This window comes from Rhinatrema bivittatum, chromosome 10 (assembly GCF_901001135.1).
Source record: "Rhinatrema bivittatum chromosome 10, aRhiBiv1.1, whole genome shotgun sequence".
Classification (NCBI taxonomy): domain Eukaryota; kingdom Metazoa; phylum Chordata; class Amphibia; order Gymnophiona; family Rhinatrematidae; genus Rhinatrema; species Rhinatrema bivittatum.
This window is the reverse complement of record NC_042624.1, coordinates 72,808,541-72,833,737: the sequence shown is the minus strand read 5'-3', so window position 1 is coordinate 72,833,737 and position 25,197 is coordinate 72,808,541. Positions and strand designations below refer to the sequence as shown.

The 25,197-nt window shown below is 43.3% G+C and overlaps 1 protein-coding gene across 1 annotated transcript in view; it reads right to left on the bottom strand.

Annotated features, from left to right (window-relative positions):
- RABGAP1L (RAB GTPase activating protein 1 like) overlaps positions 1-25,197 on the bottom strand; it is a 768,100-nt gene that overhangs the window by 266,014 nt on the left and 476,889 nt on the right.

Genomic DNA, 25,197 nt, shown 5'->3' with positions numbered 1-25,197 from the left:
GGCAGAGAGGCCTCGGGAGGTGGTCCTTGAGAGGGCCCACAGGACTTTTGGTACTCCCCGGAATAACTTGCCAAGAGACATTGTTGTCTGCTTCCATAGCTTTTTGGTAAAGGAGCAGGTGGCACAAGCAGCAAGAGCTTTGGGATCTATACAGTGGAAGGGCCACAAGATTGAGATTTTTCAGGATTTGGCCGTATCCACCATCAAGAAGCGGAGGGCCTTCCGTGACATTATACACATTCTCCGCTCCAATAATGTGCGGTACCGCTGGCTTTTTCCGTTTGGGCTACAGTTTACAATTAGCGGGGTGATATCCCGCGTCCAGCAGGTCATGGAAGCAGAGGACATTATTAGAGCGGCGGGGCTCCCACTTCAACCTTCGGAGGAGACTGCGGAGAAGGACGCGGATGGCGGCACTCGCAGAGGACAACGACCCAGATGGCAGAGAGTGGAGACGGGCAGAGGACGGCTGTGTCGGAGATCCGGAGGCACTACTTCGCTGGAAGCCCCAGGATAAGGACAGTGGGGGTGTACATTGGGTTATCAGTACTAATGCCTGGTTACTATAGCCGTGCTGGATAGGAGGGTGTTTTTTATGATACGGTCAGCCTGCGAAGTTTTATAAAAAGCAGGCCAGTCAGAGTTTTTGTGAAGTTATAACGGTTGTTCTAAGAAAAGGTTATGATTGGAACTACTTGGTTCCATAGTTCATAGGGGGGAGAGTTCATAGAGTTCATAGAGTTCATAGAACTCATATACTTTCTATATATACTATCAGAGGGTGGGGGGGAGGCGGGTCATGGCATGACGGGAAACGTCGGCTCTCTCATGGTGCAGAACCACGCAGTGGAGAGTGGTTATCAGATGGGGTGGGGGGAGGGGTGGGGGGGCGGGGGGGATACTGGGGGGGAGAATGTTGTCAAATATTGCGAATTGCATACCTCTGGTTATGTGCCTATGGGTATACAGGAGTACCTGAGATAGGGGTCCTTCGGGGTGGTTGTTGTTCCGCTTACATTCCTTCACTATTAGCATGGGGGTGTTAAATATCGCTTCCCTGAATGTCAAGGGCCTAAACACTTATCATAAACGTCAGCTTTTGTTTAAGGAAATGGCCTTACTAAAGGCTGACATTATTTTTAGTCAAGAAACTCATATCAGGAAACGCCACGAGCATTTGCTTACTTCTGCGGCGTACCCCCAGGTGTTCCATGCTGCAGCGTCAGGACAACACAAATACACTGGCGTAGGAATTTTCTTTGCTAAAGCTATGGTTGTAGATGTTATGTCGGTAATCCGGGATGTGGAGGGACGATACATATTAGTGAAGACAAAAATTAATGAAGTGGTGTTTACCTTGATGAATGTCTACGCCCCGAATACGGACCAGTCCTCATTCTTTAATAAACTGTCTACAGTCCTCAGTGAATGGGCGGAAGGGCACTTAGTAGTGGGGGGTGACTTTAATTTCACTCGCTACCCTTACTTAGACAATACGGGACGGGGAGGAGTGGGGAGTAAGAATATCAGGCAAGCCCTAAAACACCTGATCGCTGACAGGGGTTTAGTAGATATATGGCGTCTTCGCAATCCTACGTCTCGTAATTACACTTTCTTTTCCCAGCCCCATCAATCCTACTCTAGGATTGACTACTTTCTAGTAGATAGAGATCTGGTGGGCCTTATCCGGGATGCGGAAATTGGGATTATCTCTTGGACGGACCATGCCCCGATATGGATCAAGCTCTACCTAGGCAGTCCACAGGCGGGGGTAAAGTTCTGGAGATTGAACGACCGGTTATTGGACGATAAGCCATTTGTGGATACCCTTAAGGTTCAACTGGCTCAATATATAGAAATTAACGATAATGGAGAGGTCTCCCCGGGTGTCTTATGGGATAGCTTGAAGGCTTATGTGAGAGGCCTTCTTATCGCTAGAGCTTCGTATGTGAAAAAGGAAAGGGAAAGGGCGCGTTGCTTGCTAATGGATCAAATAGCCCATTTGGAGTTGCAACATAAACGTTCCCTGGACCCAGGCTTGTTGGGGAAATTGGGGGAGGCTAGGGGGGCGCTGCAGGCTCTGGACAAAGATAGGATAGCCTTTGTGCTCCAGAAATTGAAGCAGCAACATTATGAATGGGGTAATAAGGCAGGGAGGCAACTGGCCAGGAAATTAAAAGAAAGGGAAGCGCAGTCTAATATTATTAAGATCAAGGGGCCCCAGGGTCAGTACGTCTACACCCAGAAGGAAATAGGGCAATGCTTCAACCAATTTTACCGAACCCTTTATGACTCGGAGCAGTTGAGTACCCCGGCGGAGCTTGACCAGTATCTCCGGGACGTACCTCTCCCGGTATTGCCAGATGTACAGAGGACACAGCTTAATGAAGAGCTCCGAGAGGGGGAAATATCCCTCATTATCAAAGATCTTAAATTGGGGAAGGCCCCGGGCCTGGATGGGCTAACTGGGAAATTCTATAAGACTTTCAGCTTGGAATTGACACCTCTCTTAGTATCTATGTTTAACGCCTTACGCGGGGATAGTGGGATTTCCCGGGAGTCCAACACGGCGGGCATTACGATATTGCCCAAACCGGGCAGAGATCATACCTTGTGTGGCTCCTACCGCCCCATATCCTTGATTAACATAGATATGAAGATTTTAGCGAGAGCTTTGGCAATTCGGCTTGGGAGGGTTGCGACGGGGCTGGTTCATAGTGATCAGTCGGGGTTTATCCCAGGCCGTTTGGCGTCAGATAATGTGAGACGGGTGGTGGAACTGATGTGGTGGGCCCAGACTAATAGTATTCCGACAGTATTACTCACTGTAGACGCCGAAAAGGCGTTTGATCGGGTTCACTGGCCTTATTTATTTAAAGTCATGGAGGCTATGGGATTGGGGGAACATTTTATCACTTGGATTTCTAAATTATATGGGAACCCACATGCCCGAATCAAAATAAATGGGGCGTACTCAGATCCCTTTGAGGTGAAACGGGGTACGAGACAGGGATGTCCTCTCTCTCCGTTGTTATTTGCCCTATCATTAGAACCATTTGCGGAGCATGTTCGAGGTCACCCAGATATCCAGGGTATCCCCATCAAGGATATATCCTATAAATTATCGCTCTTCGCTGATGACTTGTTATTTACAGTCGCTCACCCGGAGGTCTCTCTGCAGCCTCTTTTGGAGGAAATGCGCATCTTTGGTGGCATATCGGGGTTTAAAGTTAATGCCGATAAGTCTGAACTGCTCAATGTTTCGTTGTCTACTGACCAGTATGCAGAGTTGGGGAGCAAGTTGCCTTTTCGATTGGCTAGGGAGGCCATAAAATACTTAGGGGTTAAAATAGGGACGCACTTGGCTGATTTATATCGATTAAATTATGATGCCTTATTGAACAGCATTCAACAGGACCTAGGCAGGTGGGACAGGTCAGACTTATCCTGGTTCGGGAGGGTGGCGGCAATAAAGATGAATATTTTGCCCCGCTTTTGTTATTTGTTCCAAACGTTACCTGTAGCGATCCCGGCAGGCGCCATGAGAATTTGGCAACGAAAAATCTTCCAGTTTATTTGGAAGAGGAAGCCCCCTAGGGTTTCCCGCAATATTCTATATAGAGATAAGGCACGAGGAGGCCTCAATATGCCTAATCTTCAATGGTATTACTCCGCCATCCTATTAGGAGCCATTATTAGTTGGCATCATCAGGGCAACCCCAAACCATGGGTGGTCATAGCGCAGGCGAGATCTGATCCTGTACCATTAACAGCGCGGGTTTGGTGGAGTGACATGGGAAAGAGCACGCTCAAAACACTCACCCCGTTCACACAAATGGTTTTACGGCACTGGGGGAAATGGAGGGGGCGCCTAGTAGGACACCGGAGTATCTATCCACTTACTACTTTTTTACTGCATCCTCGGTTTCTACCGGGGCAGGATCCTGGTTTTGTCCGGCGCTGGCGCCAATTAGGGGTCACTACGGTAGGTCAATTCTTTCTTGGGTCTAAGTGGATCCCCGCACCAGTCTTTCAAGTAACTCATGATCTCTCCCCCGGGGACTGGTATGCTTATCGCCAAATTACTCACTTCCTCTGGTCAGCGGGAGCCCCCGGTGCATGGTCGTAGGGCAAGACCCTCTTTGAGTCGCTTTGTGAGCAGGCTAGACCGGTATCTAAGCCCATTTCTCGCCTGTATATGCTTATTAACAGTGGCCCCAAGGTAAAGCTGGGGTACCAACTTAAATGGGAACAAGATTTGGGGGCATCTCTCTCGGATGCAGAATGGGATCAATGCCATATGACTATGGGGCGGGGTTCGGTTTCTGCTTCTATTAAGGAGAATGGTTATAAACTGCTGTACAGGTGGTATATGGCTCCAGAAAGATTGCATTGTATATTATCCCAGGTTAGTGACCGGTGCTGGCGACAGTGTGGCGAGAAGGGAACCTTTTATCATATGTGGTGGCTATGCAATAAAATACAGGGGTTGTGGACCGAAGTGACCCGGTTCATATCCGACTTACTAGGGGTAGAAGTGCCGCTCGACCCTAAGGGATGCCTGCTAGGCCTGACGGGAGGATTTGGAGGTGACACTCAGAGGAGACTTGCTTTACATATCTTTGTAACCGCCAGGTGTGAAATTGCCTTTAAATGGAAAGGGGATACCGTGCCTAGCTTGACTCAGGTCTTATCCAGATTGGACAGAGTATATCAGCTGGAATATCTGACAGCAGTAGCCCATGACCGGGTCCGTACATTCCATGCTACCTGGGAGCCATACCGAGTTTGGAAACACAACCAATCGTAACCAGCAGAGCTAATTTTCTGACTGCGGGTCTGCTTGGAGTAGCGCAATATGGACAACGGGGTGGGTGGGGGGTAGGGGGGGGAACCTAGGGAGGGATAAAAACAGGGGGGAAGCTCGATGACACATGACACACATGTTACTATTCAGAATTGGTTTAGATGATTTTATTTTTGTGGGTGCACAAATATGTAACAATTGCACTTGTAATGAGCATCATATCAGTACACGTGTACCACAGGCTGTGTTATATTGTTGGTGCCGTTGAATGCTCTCTTTCTGACGATCTGTAGTTCTCTTGTCTGTGCAGTTGCATATTCTTCTCTTGACGATATGCTGTATTTATTGTTCTGTCAGAGCTTAAATAAAAAATTTCAAAAAAAAAAAAAGAAATAAGACGGCAGAAAAGGGGTGGGGCATGGGGGGGTCAGGGCCAACAGTTACTCACATAACTCCATATTTTAAAACTGGAGACTGCGGCATGCATTGGCTTGTTATCCGTTTAACTTTACTGCTGCTCCAGATGAGAAGCAAGTCTGTAGATCTCGAACTTTAGAGCTTACAGGACAAGGTGAGAGGTCTGGGTCAACGGGGGGGGGGGGGGGGGGGGGGGGAGGGGTATGTAGTATGAAGAACCAGATGGGTCTGGAAGTCCTCACTATTAACTGGGCAAAATGATGGACTAACTGGAAAAACTGGGTTGTCCCTCGCATGAGCGTGTTTTAAAATCTGCCTACATACGCACGTAAAGCCGACAAAGTCCTATGGAAGACACGCATGCTGGCTGACCTGAATAAGCTCTTAAAATTAAGAGCATACTTACACGCAGTTGGTATATTTTAAAACATACATATGCAAATACATACACGATTTAAAATTCCAGCAAATTTTCGCTCGTGCACCGCAAGTTCGTTTTAAAATTAGCCAGTATGTGTCTTAATTATTTTCACTCTTCATTTGCTGGTAGCTTGTTTTACGCCACATATCTCCCTTAGCATTAAGACCAAAATGTTCACTTCAGTCTCATCAGAACCGTTTCTCACATGAATTCACTGTCCCCTAAGTGTTTCTTTGCAAATGCTATGCAGCACATCTTATAGCTGTTCTTCAGCAGTGGCTTCATTCTTGCCACCCTCCCATACAGGCCCATGCCTATGGAGTAATCTTGAAATTATTGACCAATTATTATTTTCCCCAGTCTCAGCCAGAGATTGTAGGTCTTTTAAAGTAATCATAAGCCTCACAGTGACCTTCCAAATTAGTTTCCTTAACCCATCGCTACTGATATTCGAGGGATGGCCTGCTTCGCAGTGTTTTGAAAACAAACTGTTACCACTTTACAATGGTGAACCTGGAACTGCCCCAAGGGATATTCAAATACAATTAAATTTTCGAATAGCCTTCCCCTAATCTGTATCTTTGAATAACGCTATTCCAGAGTTCTTTAGGCAGCTCTTTATTCAGCATGTTTTGACCTTTGCTTCAAATTCACTTTATACAATAGAAAAAACTTGATTCATCAACCAGGATTATTTGAATACGCTCAACTACTGTGACTGGACGCAGATAGGCTCTATTTAACATATTATGAGCCTTGTTAAAGGTACTTTTTTGAACAAAAGCTAATTTGAGTTTGCTATGAAAAAAGGTGTAAAGACATGAAATCAAGACTTTGGGTTTTTTATTCTTACAGCAATTACTTTTGGAATATTTCTATGAATTTCATGATGAATGAGTACAGTATGTTGTATAGACTGGTGGAACTTCTACTTTAATGCATTTCGATTTTTATTTTTTAGACAGCAGAATGTGAAAAATGTACAAGGGAGTAAAGGCTTTAAATCTTTATTTCTGTGCAAGATTTTTACAAGGTACTGTACTATGTTCAGTGCAAATATTTTAAGTGAAAAATCTCAAATCAATTATTTCATCATAATTTATTATGCTGAAGAGTGTCTCTCACAGGCATATTAGAAATCATCCGAAAATACACTTTACTGAAACAATTCATCCTCATCCCTTTTAAACACCACTGAACCCTTCCTTATCCAGTAGGGCCATGAAGAGCCAATAATTTGAAAGTATGGTGCTAAAATTACTGAAAATGTATTTGTAAAGAACAAATCTTGTCAAACCAGCTTAACATTTTTCCCCATAACAAAGTAACAGGCCCTCAGATTGAGGCACTCTGTAGAAGTGATATACAATAAATTTAAGGGTCTATTTACTAAGTCAGAGGGGGAAATACTGCATGATTCACTAATATGCAGGACCCAGTACTGCAGATTTCTGAATTTTGCATTATTTTTCCCTGCAGTAAAATACCACAGGAAAAATACATGGCTGCATCACACGATGGCGGCGCTGGGGTCTTTTGAGATCCCCTGTCCTCCAATCCTACCCTACCACTCCCAGAAGCATCTGAACTATAAAAAGTAAAAACATAAACAACAAAAACTGTAAAGGTGCTGGGTACGGCCTATTCCCTGGTGCCAAACCCTGCTCCCTTTAACTTACAAAAGTTGCACTCCACTCCGCTGTACCTTTAATCCTTCCCAATCTCTCCTCTATACTTATATGAAGTCTTTGGTAGTCTAGTGCAGCGCTTCTCAACCGGTGTGTCGCGACACATCAGTGTGTCGCCAAACACTGGCAGGTGTGTCGCGTCTCCCGGTGTCCCACTGCCCCGGTGTACTTTCCTTCTCCCTTTTTCCAGCCCCCGCGGGCCAATTGGAAGCCTCCTTTCTTCCTACCCCCCACTGCCCAATGGAAAGCCTCCTTTATTCTGCCTGCCCCTGTGCAGGCCAATCGGAAGCCTCCTCCCTTCTACCTGCCAGTGGGAGTAGTAAGAAGGCTTTGATTGGCCGGTGAGGCAGGCATCGCATAACCCGGGGAAAGGGTGAGAGGAACGGCAGTGTCGAACTCCGACAAAGCAAGGCTGCTACGGGAGCCCATCCCCGTAGTGGTGAAGAAGAAAACCCGACCCCAACGAAGCAAGGCCGCTAAGGGAGCCCATCCCCGTAGCAGTGAAGAGGAAAACCAACTCTGACCGAGGCCACCATGGAAGCCCATCCCTGTGGTGCCGAAAAAAGAAGGCCCGCTGGAGTAAAGCCGCGGCGGAAATGGAACCTATCCCTGCAGTGAAGGAAGAAGTTGTTTTTGGTGAGAGTTTGTGTGTGTGGGTGTGAATGGGTGCCTGGGTGAGAGCTTGTGTTTGTGGGTGTGAATGGATGCCTGGGTGAGAGCTTGTGTTTGTGGGTGTGAATGGGTGCCTAAGTGAGAGCTTGTTTCTGTGGGTGTGAATGGAAGCCTGGGTGAGAGCTTGTGTCTATGGGTGTGAATGAGTGAGAGCTTGTGTGTGTGGGTGTGAATGGAAGCCTGATTGAGAGCTGGTGTGAATGGGTGCTTGGGTGAGAGCTTGTGTGTGTGGGTATGAATGGAAGCCTGGGTGAGAGCTGGAGTGAATGAGTGCGAGACCATTTGTGTGTGATTGAGAGCTTGTATATAAGAGAGCATGAGTGTGATTGAAGACTGGTCAGGAAGATGACTGGTGTGAAAGAGACCGAGAGAGAGTGTGTGTGTATGTGTATGTGTGTGTGTCTGTGTCTGTCTGTCTGTCTGTGGGCGCTAAGGAAGAAGACTAAGGACAGAGCTTCAGCAGTCCTTGCTGCTTCTGGTGAGTGCCATTGGCCTGGAAGGGAAAGAGTAGGAGAGTTGCTGGAGAGGGTAAGAAAAGGTGGCTTTTTAAATTTATTTTTCTTGATTGACTGCCATTTTAATAACTGGGTATTATGTGATGTCTGCTGTTTTGAAATATTTTATTGATATTTGGACATGTTTTAATAATTTGTATGAGTTTTTAATTGCTGGATATTATTCTGTTCAGCAGCTGTTTTATAACATTTGCTTTACAATTATTTCTGTGTGGGGCTCTATAGCAGCTTGGCTTATTCTGTTTTCCCAACAGGAAATGTATTAGTGTTTAGGGCCTGGTTTAATAGTTGTATTTCTTAGATAGGGTTGTTACTGCTTGAGTGTGTTCCATAATACAGGTGTAACTTTGTGCGGGTTAGTTTGTGTGCCTTATTGCAAATCCTGAGAGTCTGTTAGGTGCTATATTTCTCTTTCCATTTCTCCAGGTTCACACTGCATGCAGAGTGGCTTTTTTGGTTTTCCATTCCAGTTTGTCTCCATATTTATAATTTGTGGGTTTTCTGTACTTGAAGGTCAGTTCTGGGTGTGTGCCCGAGGTGAGGTATTTTACTAGCATGTAGGCATTTGTATCAATCTTATTTGTTGTGTTTTCTCAATAGGATATGCATTAGTGGTAAATTACTGTCTTTTCATAAGGAAGGCTATTGTGCCTGGTAGTAAAGAGTTTGTTTTACTTTTACTGAGATGTCATCAGAACCAGAATATATTTTTTGTATGGTGAGTTGTACAGGGTAATGCTCTAGATCTGCTCTGCACTCATTGCTGGGGGTTGAGGGGATTCCTGTGGATGCAGAGTGCATGTTTACATTTAGCCCCGTGATGGTCACATGTTCAGTGTGTCACGCATGTGAGAACCATCTGTCAGATGTGTCCCGGCCAAAAAAAGGTTGAGAACCACTGGTCTAGTGGGTCCCGGAGTGCCTCCTAGGGCTTTGGGTTTGCCTGAGCCATTTTCTAAATGGTGCTGGCTGGCCTCTGATGATGGTCCCTGGGTGTGGCATCAAGCAACGGTGAGCTCTAATACAAGTTAACAGCTTATATCGTGCAATAGAGCACTAATGTGGCAATATCATGTGATATATGAAATATTTTGCATGTCCCCAGCCTGGTACCTGCCCCTAAAAAACCTCTCTATTTATTCTTGAGAACAATTTTTTCTTCTTTTATGTATAGTTTGTATATATTTGTATAAAAAGTAACAGCAGTGTTCCCAATGGTGCAAACATCAGATGTTCAAAATAAAATTGAAAAATGTAATTATCTTAATAGCATGATCAATTTTCTTGCATGCTGTGCAACTTTCATACAACTTTTGAAACGCTGAGTTTCCTCTAATTAAAAGAGTTAAAAAAAATGGCGTTGCCAACATTTTGCAGGATAACTGCTTCAGGGCATAAAATCATTTTTTGTCACTCACTTCTAACAGAAAAGCTTGCTCAATGTATTCCAAAAGGCTTTATGGTACTCTTCTGCTTCAGGAATGTTTGTTCTTATCTGTTGAATTCCTTCTGGTTTAGCGTGTAGGTTTCTTCTTGTTGCCTTCTCTGTTCCTCTATCATGGATTCTCTTACTACATTTCCTAGAAAAATCCATTAGTAGCTATGTCCTATAAGGCTTTCTGCTGCAACTGAGTTTTTTTTTTATTTTTCAATTACCAAAGAACCGGGTCAATGTCTCACTGCAGCATGTTAGAAAGGTTAAGTTTCTAGATGCTATAAATGACTGCTTCATGGAGCAGCTTGTCCTAGCACCAATGATTGAGGCAGCTACTTTAGATCTAGTCATCAGTGGAACACATGACCTGGCACGCAGGGTTGCTGTGATGGGGCTGATGAGCAATAGCGATCATAATGCAATCAAATTTGATAAAATCACTAGAGGGAGAACATTAAGTAAAACCTTTACAGTGGCATTTAACTTTAACAGGGAAACTATGATAGAATGAGAAATTAGAGAAAATCTGAAAAGAGGGGTTGCAAAGGTTAAAACTCTGCATGAAGTATGGATATTGTTTAAAAGTACCATTTTGAAAGCCCAGATAAAATGTATTCCATGTATTAAAAAAGACTGAAGGAAGACCAAACAACTTCCAGCATGGTTTAAAGGTGAGGTAAAGGAGGCAGTTAAAGCTAAAAGAGCATAGTTTAAAACATGGAAAGCAGATCCAAATTATTAAAATAGGCAAGAGCATAAGCAAGCAAGTCAGATGTAAAACAGTAGTTAGAAAGGCCAATAAAGAATTTGAGAAAAAGCTTACTAGGGAGGCAAAAACTAATAATGAAAGTTTTTCCAAGTACATTCAAAGCAAAAAGCCTGTGAAGGAGTCATTTTCACTACTAGATGACTGACGAGCAAAAGAGGTGCTCAGGAAGCACAGGGAAATAGCAGAAAAAATGAATAAATTCTTTGCCTCAGTCTTTATGGAGGAGGATGTTGGGAACATGCCTACATCTGAAACATTCTTTAATGGTGGAGATTCTGAGCAATTAAAACAAATTTCTGTGACAATGGAGGATATAATAGGTTAGATTGACAAACTAAAGAGTAACAAATCACTGAGGCCAGATGTCACGCCAGAGTTTTAAAAGAAATAAAACATGAAATTGCTAACCTGTTACTAAACATTTCTAACCTTTATTTAAAACAGCCCTGATTCCTAAAGACTGGAATATGGCCAATGTGACTCCAATTTTTAAAAAATGTTCTAAGGGTGACCTAGGATTTAGAACAACGAGCCTGATATCAGTGCCAGGTAAAATGGTAAAAGCCATTCTTAAAATTACTGGCCATATAGATAGTCATGCGTAATGGAGAAGAGTCAAAATGGTTTTAACAAGATGAAGTCTTGCCTTTCCAATTTTTTCTGAAATTTTTGAACTGGTGATAAAGCTGAACTGGTTGATATAGTATAGTTGGACTTTCAGAAAACAATGGACAAAGTCCCCCATGAGAGTCTCCTCAGGAAATTACAGTCATGGGATAGGAGGCAATGTTCTATTCTAGACTGGTAACTGGATAAAAGTTGAAACAGAGAGTAGGACTAGATGGTTAGTTTTCTCAAATGGAGAAAGGTCATCATCCGTGGAGTACCACAGAGACCTATGCTGTTTAACATATTCATAAATAATCTGGAAAAGGGAACAAGTGAGGTGATCAAATTTGCAGATAACACAAAATTATTAAAATGTATTAAAATGATTGCAAGCAACTGCAGAAAGTTCTTGTAAGTCTAGAAGACAGGGAAACTGGGCAACTGAATGGCAGAGAAAATTTAATGTAGAAAAGTGCAAATTGATGCACACAGAGAAAAATAATCCCAACTACAGGTACACAATGCTAGGTGTTCTATTCTGGAAGGCACTTATCAGGAAAAGGACCTTGGAGGCCTTATGGACAATACATTAAAATCCTTGACTCAGTGTGTGGCAGCAATCCAAATAGCAAATAGAAGTTAAGAACGATCCGAAAAGGAATGGAAAATAAAATGGAAAATATCACCTTGCCTCTGAATCGAGCAATGATGCGACCATACCTTGAGTGTTTTGTGCAGCTCTGGTCACTCCATCTCAAGAAAGACATAGCAGAACTAGAAAGGTATAGAGGAGGGCAACAAAAATGATAAAGGGGACACAACATTTCTCCTATGATTAGAGGCTTCGCAAGCAAGGGCTCTTCAGTTTGGAAAAAAGATGAGAGGGGGGGACATGATAGAAGTTTATAAAATCCTGAGTGGGTTGGAACAAGAAAATAAAGGATGGTTATTTACCCCTTCAAATAATACTAAAACAAGGGGATATTCCATAAAAAACTAACAACCAGCAGATTCAAAACAAATCGTAAAAAGTACTTTTTCACTCAGTACACTATCAGACGACGTGATCAAGGTGACCAGCATAGTGGGGTTTAAAAGAGGTTTCGACAAGTTCTGGAGGAAACAATCCATAACACATTATTAGCAGGTAGACTAAAGAAAGTTATTGCTACCTCTGGAAATGAGTAATAGGAATTAGATCTGCCAGGTACTTTCAACCTGGATTGGCCACTATTGGAGACAGGATGCTGGGCTAGATGGACCTTGGTCTGTCCCAGAATGGCAATTCTTAAGTTTTTATGTTCATTTTTCCTGGATTATCTAAAACAATAACTATGTCAACTTTGAGGATGATATTTAAAGGGTTTGTCTTGGTAACTTTATAAGGTGCTGGGACAAAATCCAAGATTTAACTATTAACCCACACTGTCCAGCTAAATTTTGTCCGGGTAACTTATTACCCGCACCAAATTTAGCCGGATAAACAGAGGTGGTGATGGAGGTGTTCCAGGGTGTGGCTAAATTTTAACAAATGAACGCTGATGTTCAGGGCTTTCCAGCTAAAGTTAGATGTGTAAATGTATGAAAAAAAATATCTGTCCAACTTTATCCAGGCATATTCAGCAGAACACTTATCTGGGTAATGTTATCTGGATAACTTTCTTGCTCATTTGCCCAGTGAAATTCTACTTTTAAGTTATTAGTACAGACTAGAACACACAATCTAAACCTTAGAACATTTTAAAATATTTTCAGGGACTAAATAAGAATGTCACTATTACGGTTCTGGCCGCGAGTGCCACGACCAGACCCTTACCTCCAAGTTCCTGGACCTGTTCCCGATTCTGTTGGCCTAGTTCGTGGCCTGTTCGGCGGCGTCCCCGTGAGGGCTGCGCCGCCGGAAAGCCTCCCATGGACGCCCTGCCTTTAGGCGCGTGCGCACGCCACTTGAGTGCTTTTCTAGGCCGTTTCCCGCCAGTGGTGACTCCGCCCAGTTCCTGACGTCAGACGCCGCGGCCTTGATAAGCCGGCCGCGGACACTCAGTCTTTGCCTTTGCCTACCGGTTCCCTGTTGCTCTGTGCCCCGGAGTGAGCTGCCTTGGAACTCGCGCCGTTCCTGCTTGCCAGCTACAGTACCTGCTTGGTTCCTGCTTGCCTGCTACAGTACCTGCTTGGTTCCTGCTTGCCTGCCACAGTTCCTGCCTGGTTCCATTTCCCGAGTCTTGCTACAGTTCCTGCCTGGTTCCAGTTCCCGAGTCTTGCTACAGTTCCTGCCTGGTTCCAGTACCCGAGTCTTGCTACAGTTCCTGCCTGGTTCCAGTACCCGAGTCCTGCTACAGTTCCTGCCTGGTTCCAGTATCCGAGTCTTGCTACAGTTCTTGCCTGGTTCCAGTATCCGAGTCTTGCTACAGTTCCTGTCTACTGTTCTAGTCTGGTTCCAGTTCTCAGTCCTGCTCATCAGCCTGCTCGCTTCAGTCTCAAGATCATCCAACCGCCTAGTCCCAGCGGCCGGGCTCCTACGGGCTCCTCCCGGGGGGGCTACGGCTTCCAAGGTTGAAGCCTCACCTAAGTCCCAGCGGCTGGGCTCCTACGGGCTCCTCCCGGGGGAGTACCGGCTTCCAGGGTGAAGAGCACCTCTACGTCCTGCCTGAACATCTGCCTCCCGGCCTGCGATGCACCAGAGACATTGAATACCTTTCCCAGTCTCTTGCAGGTCGGCCCAAGGGTCCACTAAATTGAGACTCCATAACATGTCACTGTGACTTGGAGATACTTTGGAATCAAGGATTACCACAGCTCCAACCAGGATAGCTTGATGATCAGCAAAATGGTGAATACATAGATCAAAGTGAATTGAATTGCACTATCTGGTTTCCCAAAAAACTGACCCACTGTAGTCACAAATTGTTACACATAAGGCTGCACATGTTTTGGATATATTATTTTGTCATAAAAATGGATTAAAGTTGATGTTTTAAATAGTATCCTAAAGTATTTATGGTCAGACCATAATCTAATTTTATTCCATTTATATGATTCAGGGACTAGTCCAAGATGCCCATATATAGAATGTGTAGACCTCTAGTAAACTTGGAAAGTTTTAGCCAAAAATGATTTCCTTCGGTAGAACTTATAACTAAGGGTGATGGGGACTTTAGCTTATTGGTTAAAGATACAGTCAATTTGTGGATTTCTTTATCTGAGGTCTACAATTTATTGTACCCACTTACAGAAAAAAGTGAAATGCCTAGGTAAACAAGAGATTCTAGTAGTGACACTTTGGTTAATTGTTTTCAAAATTAAAAGGTAGATTTTAAGACCCACATGCGGGCATCCATGTGCGCACAGTTGTCGGCGCAAGCACATGGACGTGTCGAGTTTATAACATGCTCATAAATGCACACATGTTATAAAATTGCTTATCCAAGCACACATGCACGTCCAATTTTATATCGGCACGTGCATCTGCGCGTGAATACCATCTATCACTCATAAGTGGAGGAGGGGTTTAGTAGATGTGCACGGTGATGTAATAGACCTTTTCCCCAGTTCCCCCCAGTCTGCTCCAGTACAGAAGCAGACTTCCTAAACCCCCTACCTAACCTGCCTCTGTTTTACCCAACTAGCTCCAACCCTTAAAACCCTGCTAACTACCCTAGAAATTTTTGGTTTTATACTTACCTAAGATTCCATAGCAGAAGCAGGTTACACGGGTCGTCAGCTCATAACCCTTTGAAAATCTACCCCTAAGTAAACTTGATTAATAGCTGTTAATGGACTTCTCCAAGAACTTCTCCAAACCTTTCTTGAACCCAGCTACACTAACTGCTCTAACCACATCCTCTGGCAACAAATTCCAGAGCTTTATTGTGCGCTGAGTGAAAAAGAATTTTCTCCGATTAGTCTTAAATGTGCTACTTGCTAACTTCATGGAATGCCCCCTAGTCCTTCTATTATTCGAAAGTGTAAATAACCGTCTACTCGTTCAAGACCTCTCATGATCTTAAAGACCTCTAACATATCCCCCCTCAGCCATCTCTTCTCCAAGCTGAACAGCCCTAACCTCTTTAGTTTTTCCTCATAGGGGAGCTGTTCCTTTCCCCTTATCATTTTGGTTGCCCTTCTCTGTACCTTCTCCATCACAACTATATCTTTTTTGAGATGCGGCGACCAGAATTGTACACAGTATTCAAGGTGCGGTCTCACCATGGAGCGATATAGAGGCATTATGACATTTTCCGTTTTATTAACCATTCCCTTCCTAATAATTCCTAACATTCTGTTTGCTTTTTTGACAGCTGCAGCATACTGAGCCAACAATTTTAAAGTATTATCCACTATGATGCCTAGATCTTTTTCCTGGGTGGTAGCTCCTAATATGGAACCTAACATTGTGTAACTACAGCAAGGGTTATTTTTCCCTATATGCAACACCTTGCACTTGTCCACATTAAACTTCGTCTGCCATTTGGATGCCCAATCTTCCAGTCTTGCAAGGTCATCTTGTAATGTATCACAATCCGCTTTTGATTTAACTACTCTGAATAATTTTGAATCATCCGCAAATTTGATAACCTCACTCGTCGTATTCCTTTCCAGATCATTTATATATTCATTGAAAAGCACTGGTCCAAGTACAGATCCCTGAGGCACTCCACTGTTTACCCTTTTCCACTTAGAAAATTGACCATTTAATCCTACTCTGTTTCCTGTCTTTTAACCAGTTTGTAATCCACGAAAGGACATCGCCTCCTATCCCATGACTTTTTAGTTTGCTTAGAAGCCTCTCATGAGGGACTTTGTTGAACGCCTTCTGAAAATCCAAATACACTACATCTACCAGTTCACCTTTATCTTTATTAGATATTTTCCACTCAAAGTTGGACAAAGGATAATCTGGAATTTTGGTGCAATTAGGCATATCATCGGCATTCGACACTATAAATCATAGTAAGATAATTTCCCATATTCAACAAATTGGGTTGGAAGGATTGTTTTTAGCCTGGTTTAAGTCTTTCCTGCAGGATAGACTTCAGTAGTCCATGTGGGAAACTTATGTTTTGCATAGAAAAAATACAGTGCAGTCCTTCAAGATTTGCACTTTCTGCAGTTTTATTTAATAATGATTTACATCCCACAGTAATGTTTTGAAATCATTAAATATAACATTTTATATATGCCGATAATATCTCGTTTTCTATTCCTTGTTCTAAAGGTGGGGAAATCCCCGAGTCTAGATTTCAAAATAATATGAAGGTAATCAGTAGTTTGTTGAATGAAAATGCAGTAGCATTACATATGTCAAAGACAACTGTGTTATGTGTGGGTAGATATGTTTCATGAAAGGACTCTTGAAATATGTTGTATGAAGGGATTTTTTAATTAATAGTGTTTGAAACTAGAAATTTAGGAGTAATGTTAGACTGCCTTTTATAAACTGAAATTAATACAACCTCTTAAAAGTTTTCTATCACAAGAATATTTTAGATAGGTGTTGCAAGCCATGTTATAAGACCAACTGAATTAGTGCAGTGCGCTGTATGTGGGTTTACCTAAAGCTCACATGCAGACGTTGCAATTAATTCAAAATGTGGCTGTATGAATGTTAAAGGAATTACTTTGCATGATAATATTATGCCTACACTGGTTAGCCTTCTTTGGCTTCTGGTGGATGGCATGCCCAGTTTAATTTACAGTTATTCACAAATTATTGTATGGGGATAGCCCTTGTAATTTGAGTGGTGTTCTGAGACTGTATGTTCTCTCATGGACGTTATGTTCCTCAGGGTCTCAGGTACTTGTCATACTCTCATTGCATCAGCTAAAATTGCAAGTTTTGTGTGCTCAGGCTTTTTCCTGCGCAGGGCCAGTTTTATGGAACACATTACCAGTTGCTTTACGAGAGGAAAAGGATATCAAACTTTTTAGGAAGAAAGTTAAAGCATTTTACTTTAATTAAATTTATACATGATAATTTTATGGTTTGTTCTGTGTGTTTTATAAACGTATACCTTTGTATTTTATTGTGATTATCTATTTATTATCATCATTGTCATTTGTGATCCACTTCTCTCTCTGGTCGACTCAAAGAGCTGGCTATAGTTATCTGGCTAACTGATTAAGACAGCTGGCTATATTCAATAGTGTGACTGCACTGCTGAATATGCCTCCAAAATTAGTCAGATAAGTTTATCCGGCTAACTCTGCTATCTGGGCTATGTCTGAATACAGACCTCATAGGGATTAAATAGTTATTTTTTGAGACTGGAAGCTCATAGGTTAGACAGGAATGGATTTTCCAATAGGCACATTGGGCCAGATTTTAAGACGTACGCGCGGGCGTAGATTTGTGTGCGTACAAATCTATGCCCGATTTTATAACATGCGCGCGCAGCCGTGCGCATGTTATAAAATCCGGGGTCGGCGCACACAAGGGGGTGCACACTTGTGCCCCTTGCATGCGCCTAGCCCTAGGGGAGCCCCGATGGCTTTCCCTGTTCCCTCCGCCCCCACCACTTTCCCCTCACTTCCCCTACCTAACCCGCCCCCCAGCCCTACCTTAAACCTCCTCTTAACCTTTATTTAATAAGTTGCACCTGCCTCTGGGCAGGAATAGGTTGCACACGCCGGCCAAGTGCCAGCGCACGATTCCCCGGCACAGCTGCAGTGCCGGAGGCCTTGGTCCCGCCCCTGCCCCGCCCCTTTCACAAAGCCCTGGGACATACGCGCGTCCTGGGGGTTGCGCGCATTGCCAGGCCTATGCAAAATAGGCTCGGCGCACGTAACCCTTTGAAAATCTGGCCCATTAGGCCTGTGCCTAAGGCACATAAAATCTGGGAGGGGGGGGGGCGGGGTTTAGCAGGTCAGCCTAAGATGTGCTGCCTCCCAGCTGTGCTAAATCTAACTCATCAGAGAAGAGCCTTCTGCTTCTTGTTGCAGCCTCTCCCCTTCCTCTTCCTGTACAGAGAACTGGAGGGGAGGCGAGAGGCTAGAAAGGGCAGAGCAAAGAATAACTGATCTATTCTCTATTCAAGCCCTTTTTACCCTTCATGAATCCGAACAACTTTAGAACTGTTCTTCAATCATTTATTTTTGTTTCACTAGATTATTGCAATTCGCTTTTCATAGGACTGCCTCAAAATACCATTCGCAGACTTCAGATCACCTAAAGTACAGCAGCTCGTTTATTAACCGGGACTAAGATTTGAGACCACATCACACCAGTTCATTTTTCTCTCCATTGTCTCCCAGTACACTACCGTAAACAACAGAGGCTGGCTTCAATTATCTACAACCTAATTTACAATCTCACCTCACCTTGGACAAAAGCAATATTCAAATTATAAGCTCCCAGCAAAACTCTACATTCCAGCAGTCAGATGCGCCTTGAGATTCCTTCACTCCAGTTAACAAGCATTTTCAATAACTGATCCAACACTTTGGAACTCATTATTCGCACAACTTCGCAACATCACTGATCCAAAAATGTTCCGGACAGCTCTAAAAACATATCTATTTAATAGCGCATTAAGTGAATTAATGGCATCCAACACAACCAATTAATCTGCAAACAATTTCTTACCATTGTTCATAAGTTTCCGGATATCGGCTCTAGTCCCTTGTAGTGTATCTGTTTATTTTGTATGTTTGTTTATGCAATTTTATGAGTGTTTTTATGATACCTGCCCCAAACTTTGATGAGTGCAAGATACACGTAATTTTAAATAAATAAATAGTAAAATTGTGTGCCCATATACATGCATACATGGGTGCGCATGCATGTTTCAAAGATATCCTCTTAGGGGCAGATTTTCAAAGGCTACGCATGTAACCCGAGAAAATCTGCCCCTGCGCATGCCGAGCCTATTTTGCATAGGCTCGGTGGCGCGCACAAGCGCTGGGACGCACATATTTATTTATTTTTATATACCGACATTCGATCTGAAATATCACATCGGTTTACATTCAGGTACTGTAGGTATTTCCCTATCCCCAGAGGGCTTACAATCTAAGTTTTGTACCTGAGGCAATGGAGGGTAAAGTGACTTGCCCAAGGTCACAAGGAACGACAGCAGGACTCAAACCCTGGTCTCCTGGTTCATAGTCCACTGCTCTAACCACTAGGCTATTCCTCCTCCCTCGAAGCCCCAGGACGCGCGAATGTCCTGGGGCTTCAAAAAAGGGACGTTCTGGGGGCGGGGTGGCAGCCCAGGGGCATTCCGGGGGTGGGACTGAGGCCTCCGGAACAGCCGCCTTGCTGGGGGATGGTGCGCCAGCAGCTGGCCAGTGCGCGCAAGTTACGCCTGCACGGAGGCAGGCGTAACTTCAACAATAACAGTAGGGGGGGGTTAGATAGGGCTGGGGGGTGGTTTAGATAGGGGAAGGTGGGGGGGGAGCAGAAGGAAAGTTCCCTCCGAGGCCGCTCCGATTTTGGAGTGGCCTCAGAGGGAACGGAGGAAGCCTGGGTGGCTCGGCGCGCGCAAGTTGCACAATTGTGCACCCCCTTGCGCGCGCCGACCCTGGATTTTATAAAATGCACGCGGCAGGACGCATATGTTATAAAATCGGGCGTAGATTTGTTCGCGCCGGGTTGCGCGAACAAATCTATGCCCGCGCGCAGGTTTGAAGATCTGCCCCTTAGTGAATACACATGCTACTGATGCTAGAATGAAGATCAGCATGCAATATTGGTGGTGGTTTCTCTATTATGAATCTGAGATATTTCTTGTATCCCTAAGTGGGTGTAAGCATCCTTTCAATTCAGGGAATAATGCCAAGCGCTTTCCCTTTTTTTTTTTTTTGTTATTTCAAGCTTTATTAGATCCTTAGAAAACGATGTACAAAACAAAGAGAGCAGCTCATACAGAAGCATAAAACATCAGAACAAGAAATACTCCTCAAAAGCAAGGAATGCAAAAGAATACATAGCATAACATCTCCACTTCAACATTCAGTGGAGGTGCTCCAACGTAGTAAACACAAAGCCCTAGCTTACAATTGTATTCTAACCAGATGTGATACAGATTCTCACCGGATCACTGATTAACCCATAAATCTCTAAAATCCAAGTATAAAGACATATGAACAATAAGAGACCAACCCCCCTCCCCATTTCCTACCCCAACCCAACACTTCACCACAATGCACCAGAGAAATACGTCCATCCCAAGAGAAAATCCTAGCAGGTACTATCCCAGGGAGATGCTATTCATGCGTAAGCCAATCCCGGTATGGTCGCCAAATATGTATAAACTTCCCATAAGTTTTATGGCGTCGAGCTGTTAGATCCGCCAGCATATAAATTTTATGCATCTTTGTTTTTAAGTATATGGGCGCACATGAGCAGTTTTGAAAGTTATCCTCCCTGTTTTCCCCCCCACATGTATGTTCTCCAAAACTGAAACATGAACATTGCCAATGTTTTCCTGGATTCAGTCAAATTCCTATCTCAAGACTTGACTAGGCAGTTGCTTGTGACTTATGAGTTATCTACTAAATGGAAAAGAGCGAGGCCTCTGTTGTTAATGGGAACAAAAAGGTGGAGAGAAACACCTCTTTGGAAGAGAGAAGTATTTCTTTGTTGCCTCACCCACAAAAATCCTTGTTCATTTGGAGGGTGGGTCAGAAGTAGCTGCATAGTAGTCTTTAATTTGATCCACTACTTCCTTGACCTTATCCCCAAAGAGATTTTTCCCTTCCTGCATATTTGAATGGAGATCTGAGGCTTGTAGCTATGAGAATCTGCGAGCTCCAATCCTAACAGCGGAGGCTCTTGATACTATCTTGAGCTGACCAAATACCTTCCACACTCCTGATCCTTGTCGACTAATGATTCCAACTGATCACACTTCACTTGAAGGAGAGAACCTGACGGGGCCTTCACCATCTGCAAAATAGCTCATATATACTAGAGCTGGTAGGGTTTTATATGGGAAGAAAGCATAGTGTTCTGGTAAATATTACTACCAACCAAGTCAAGGGTACAGGAGTTATTAATGAATATTTTCTTGACCTCTTGGCTTTTTTGAAAGCAGATTCAACTGGTGAGCAGCTTTTGTTTTTCAAATCCAGGAGCCTTTTGGACACAATATTGTCTGCCTTCCTACTAACTGGAGGTATAGAGAAGGAGATGTCCCACATTTTCATCTGTATCTCTTTTAAGATTACTGTGGACCAGAACTGCACAACATTCTTGGAGGGATTAATAAACTAGAGAATACCAACATATGTGCCCTGGGCTCAGTCTCCTTTTCCAACTGAAAAAGAAAGGTCCCTGCCATTTCTTTAACAAATTTGGCAAAGGAGATGTTCTCCAGTGTAGGCAGTGTCCTTTTCTGTGGAGGAAAGGAATCTGAGGGAAGACCTCTTGACTCCTGATCAGAGTAGTTCTCAGGTCCATAACCATATCTCTAGGAATGCTCAGACTCCAACTCAGAATATAGTGACAGATTTGTAAGAGTCTACACCTGATAGCAGCCAAGGTCTGAATAAGGGTATCCCCATGACTGTTGATGCCTTGTCTACAATGCCACACTGCACATTGGTGGAGTTTCTTCTCCTGATGAGCTGGAGATTGACATTGGTACAGTGGGAACTGATGCCGATGCCCCTCTGGGTCTCTGCATTGATGTGATGCCTCAATGTGATGTTGATTCACTGGAATCAGCCAGACTATACCTCATCACTTCCTGGACCCTTCTCTCTAACTCCTCCTCAAAACCTGCCAAAGCCAAAGCTGCATGGGAAGCAGGAGAAGTGATGACATCTTCCTGGGACACCTGAGGTGTATTGGTAGTTGGTTCCTGAAGACTGTTGCAATCCCCCAGACTGCCTCAAGGGTAAGTGGCTACAGCCAGTAATTTTCTGCATCACACAGCAATGGGGAACAATGCTAATGCTTCTTCATCTTTGCTTAATGTATTGATGTTGAATCCTCCGAGGTTGGTACCAATGAAGTGAATTATTTACTTTCATTGGGTAGAGGAACCTAGAAGATGCTCTATCTCTCTGACCCTTACTGGTACTTGACTTTTGTGAAAAACGATTTATCCCCAATATCAATGTAACAACAGCGTTGGGTATAGCTTCTGGACTTTTCAAAGCCAATGGATAGGACTTATCTGAACCAAAAAGCTTTTCCATAAAATCCAAGCAAGTCCAATGTCCTCTGGGAGGCATCTATTTGCAGGAGCTGCAACCACAGATTTTGTGCTTGTTCCCTAGATATACCACATATATAATCATGTGGGTCCATGATGGACATCATTCGATTGCACAGAGGACATTTTGGTCCTTTTGGGACATTTGGTTGAAAAGTGGCTGAATGAAATCAAATGACTGAATTTTGACAAATAATGTCACTCGATGTTCTTGCTGCAGTAGTGCAGACAGTTTACATGCAATAAATAAAGAAAAATTTTAAAATGCTGAAATGTCTAACTAAGAACTGCCAAGGAGAAAAGCACCTGAACCAAATAAAGGTTGAAAAAAATCACTTTTCTAAGAATATTTTATTTCAAAAGAGGGAAAAATAAGAGAGCTCCATAAAAGTTGACCATTGGGCTCCATGGAGAAAAAAAACTGAAGTCTTCATTTCATTTCTTATTATTTATTTTAACCCATTCCATCTTCAGAGGTTTTCTGCGTGGACACAGTGATTCAGGAAAACTCATTTGTGCTCACTAGAGCATGATTAAGTGCTTTAGAGTTGTATATTATCAGGTCCATCTGCACTCCGACAGATGGCATCAGCTGTAAGTGAAAACAATGGGGCAAATCTTTAAATTTACGCGAGGCGCAGATTTGTTCACGCAACCCGGCACGAACAAATCTACGCCCGATTTTATAACATGCGCGCGCTACCGCGTGCATGTTATAAAATCCAGGGTCGGCAAGCGCAGAGGGGTGCACAGTTGTGCAACCTGTGCGCGCTGAGCCGAACAGCCTGCCTCCATTCCCTCCGAGGCCGCTCCAAAATCGGAGCGGCCTTGGAGGGAACTTTTTTTTGGTCCCCCACACCATTCCCTCCCTTCCCCTATCTAACCCACCCCCCGGCCCTAACTAAATCCCCCCCTACCTTATCTCGTGGAGTTACACCTGCCTCTAACTTGCGCGCGTCGCCGGCTCCCTGCCTCGGCACAGGCTGCTGTGCCAGAGCACTCAGCCCCGTCCCCGGACCATCACCACGCCCCCGGACACGCCCCAGGCCCACCACCACGCCCCCAGACACGCCCCCGCCAGCCCCTTATTCAGAGCCCCATGATGCGCTTGCGCTCGGCACGAGCAGGGGGAGCTTGGGGCAGGTTTTCGGGGGGGTTACGCGCGTACCCCTTTGAAAATCTGCCCCAATGTGTCCTGCTTGTCCTCAGAGATTTTAGATTTTTCTAGGTGAATTTTTTTAAGAAAATGAAAAAGGAAAAGAAATTAAAATTACATGTAATTACACATGGAGCCTGATGTATCAAAGTGCATTCATGTGCATAAATTAGCTTGTGCTAAAGTCCCATGTTAATGACATGCAAATCACTTTGGAGTATATTCTACTACATTAAAGTTAGCATATTAACGTTAGTGCAAAAAATAGTTTAACTATACTTTGCTGTAATGGAGTTGTTCCTTGCACTGATGGGCCTGTGTTAATGTTTACATGTTTTAGTGTGATATTTTACTATGCGCTCACAGGTAATCAACTGATTAGCATAATTTTGCAGCTCATTATCTATTTTGCATAGATTTTGCATTGATGTTTAGATTTTGCATTGATGTTAGTGAAAGTTAATTAATGCACATTAAAAGCATTATTAATAAACATTAAGTTAATTATTCATATTAACACTTATGTGAATATCAACAAAATTTACTGCATCAACCCATTTGCTCAAATTCCTTTACAGTTCTAGGAAAGCCACATTTTTTTCTCTGTAGACAAAAGTGTAATCACTGAAGTGTTTCACAGTTTCAGCACATTCTGGACTCACAGAGCCACTCCAGATTCTTTGCCGCATACCTCACTCGGCTTTATCAGAGTTCTTAAAACTGAATATTGCAGGGAAACTTCCTGCCCTGTTTCAGTACAAAAAAATGTAAACCAATGCAGATCTGGTTGAATCCTAATAAATCACTATGGCAGGGAAATTTATATTGTTACACAAAAAATGTTTATTAAGCAGAATCAAATGTTTGCAGAGAAACCTCCTGTACTAACTTAAGCTCAAAAATGCAAATCCATGTACTAAATGCTTTTTTAAGAACAGATGTTCCTCAATTTTTGATGCGTATATTGTTTTTTTTTTTTCTACCAACTGTTCATATTATAAGTTTTGTATACAAATCCAAGTAACTGGTTGATAAAACTGACAACAGGACATCACTTACTTAAAATTTAAATAGTTTCTGCCTCTTTTTTAATACTACAAAATTGTATTAGTTCTTATAAAAAATATAAAGCACTGGATAAAGTCAAGCATGATGGAAACAAGTTTTTTCTTCACACCCTCCACACCTCTGGCAGCAGCAACCCTACTGTTCAAAAAACCGAAAAAGGGAAGGCTCTTGTTTAAATATTTTCTGTTATTATATCGCATGCAAAACAGCCATTAGATATGGCTATAGCACTATTTGTATAATCATTTACCAGCTTTTTAATTTTAGTGTGCAAATATAAACTCCTTCTTGAATAAAAGTATGCAGTGCGCCAACACGAAAGGAAGTAGACACTGTGAGGTCACCTATCAAATTTGTGGCTTAAGCCATAAATCACCAATGGTTGCCAAAACTCCCAAGCTAGAGTGTATGAAGCAGCAATCACATAACACCATCAGAGATGAATAACAGAAGGATGTCACTTAGCTTAGAAGCTTATAAT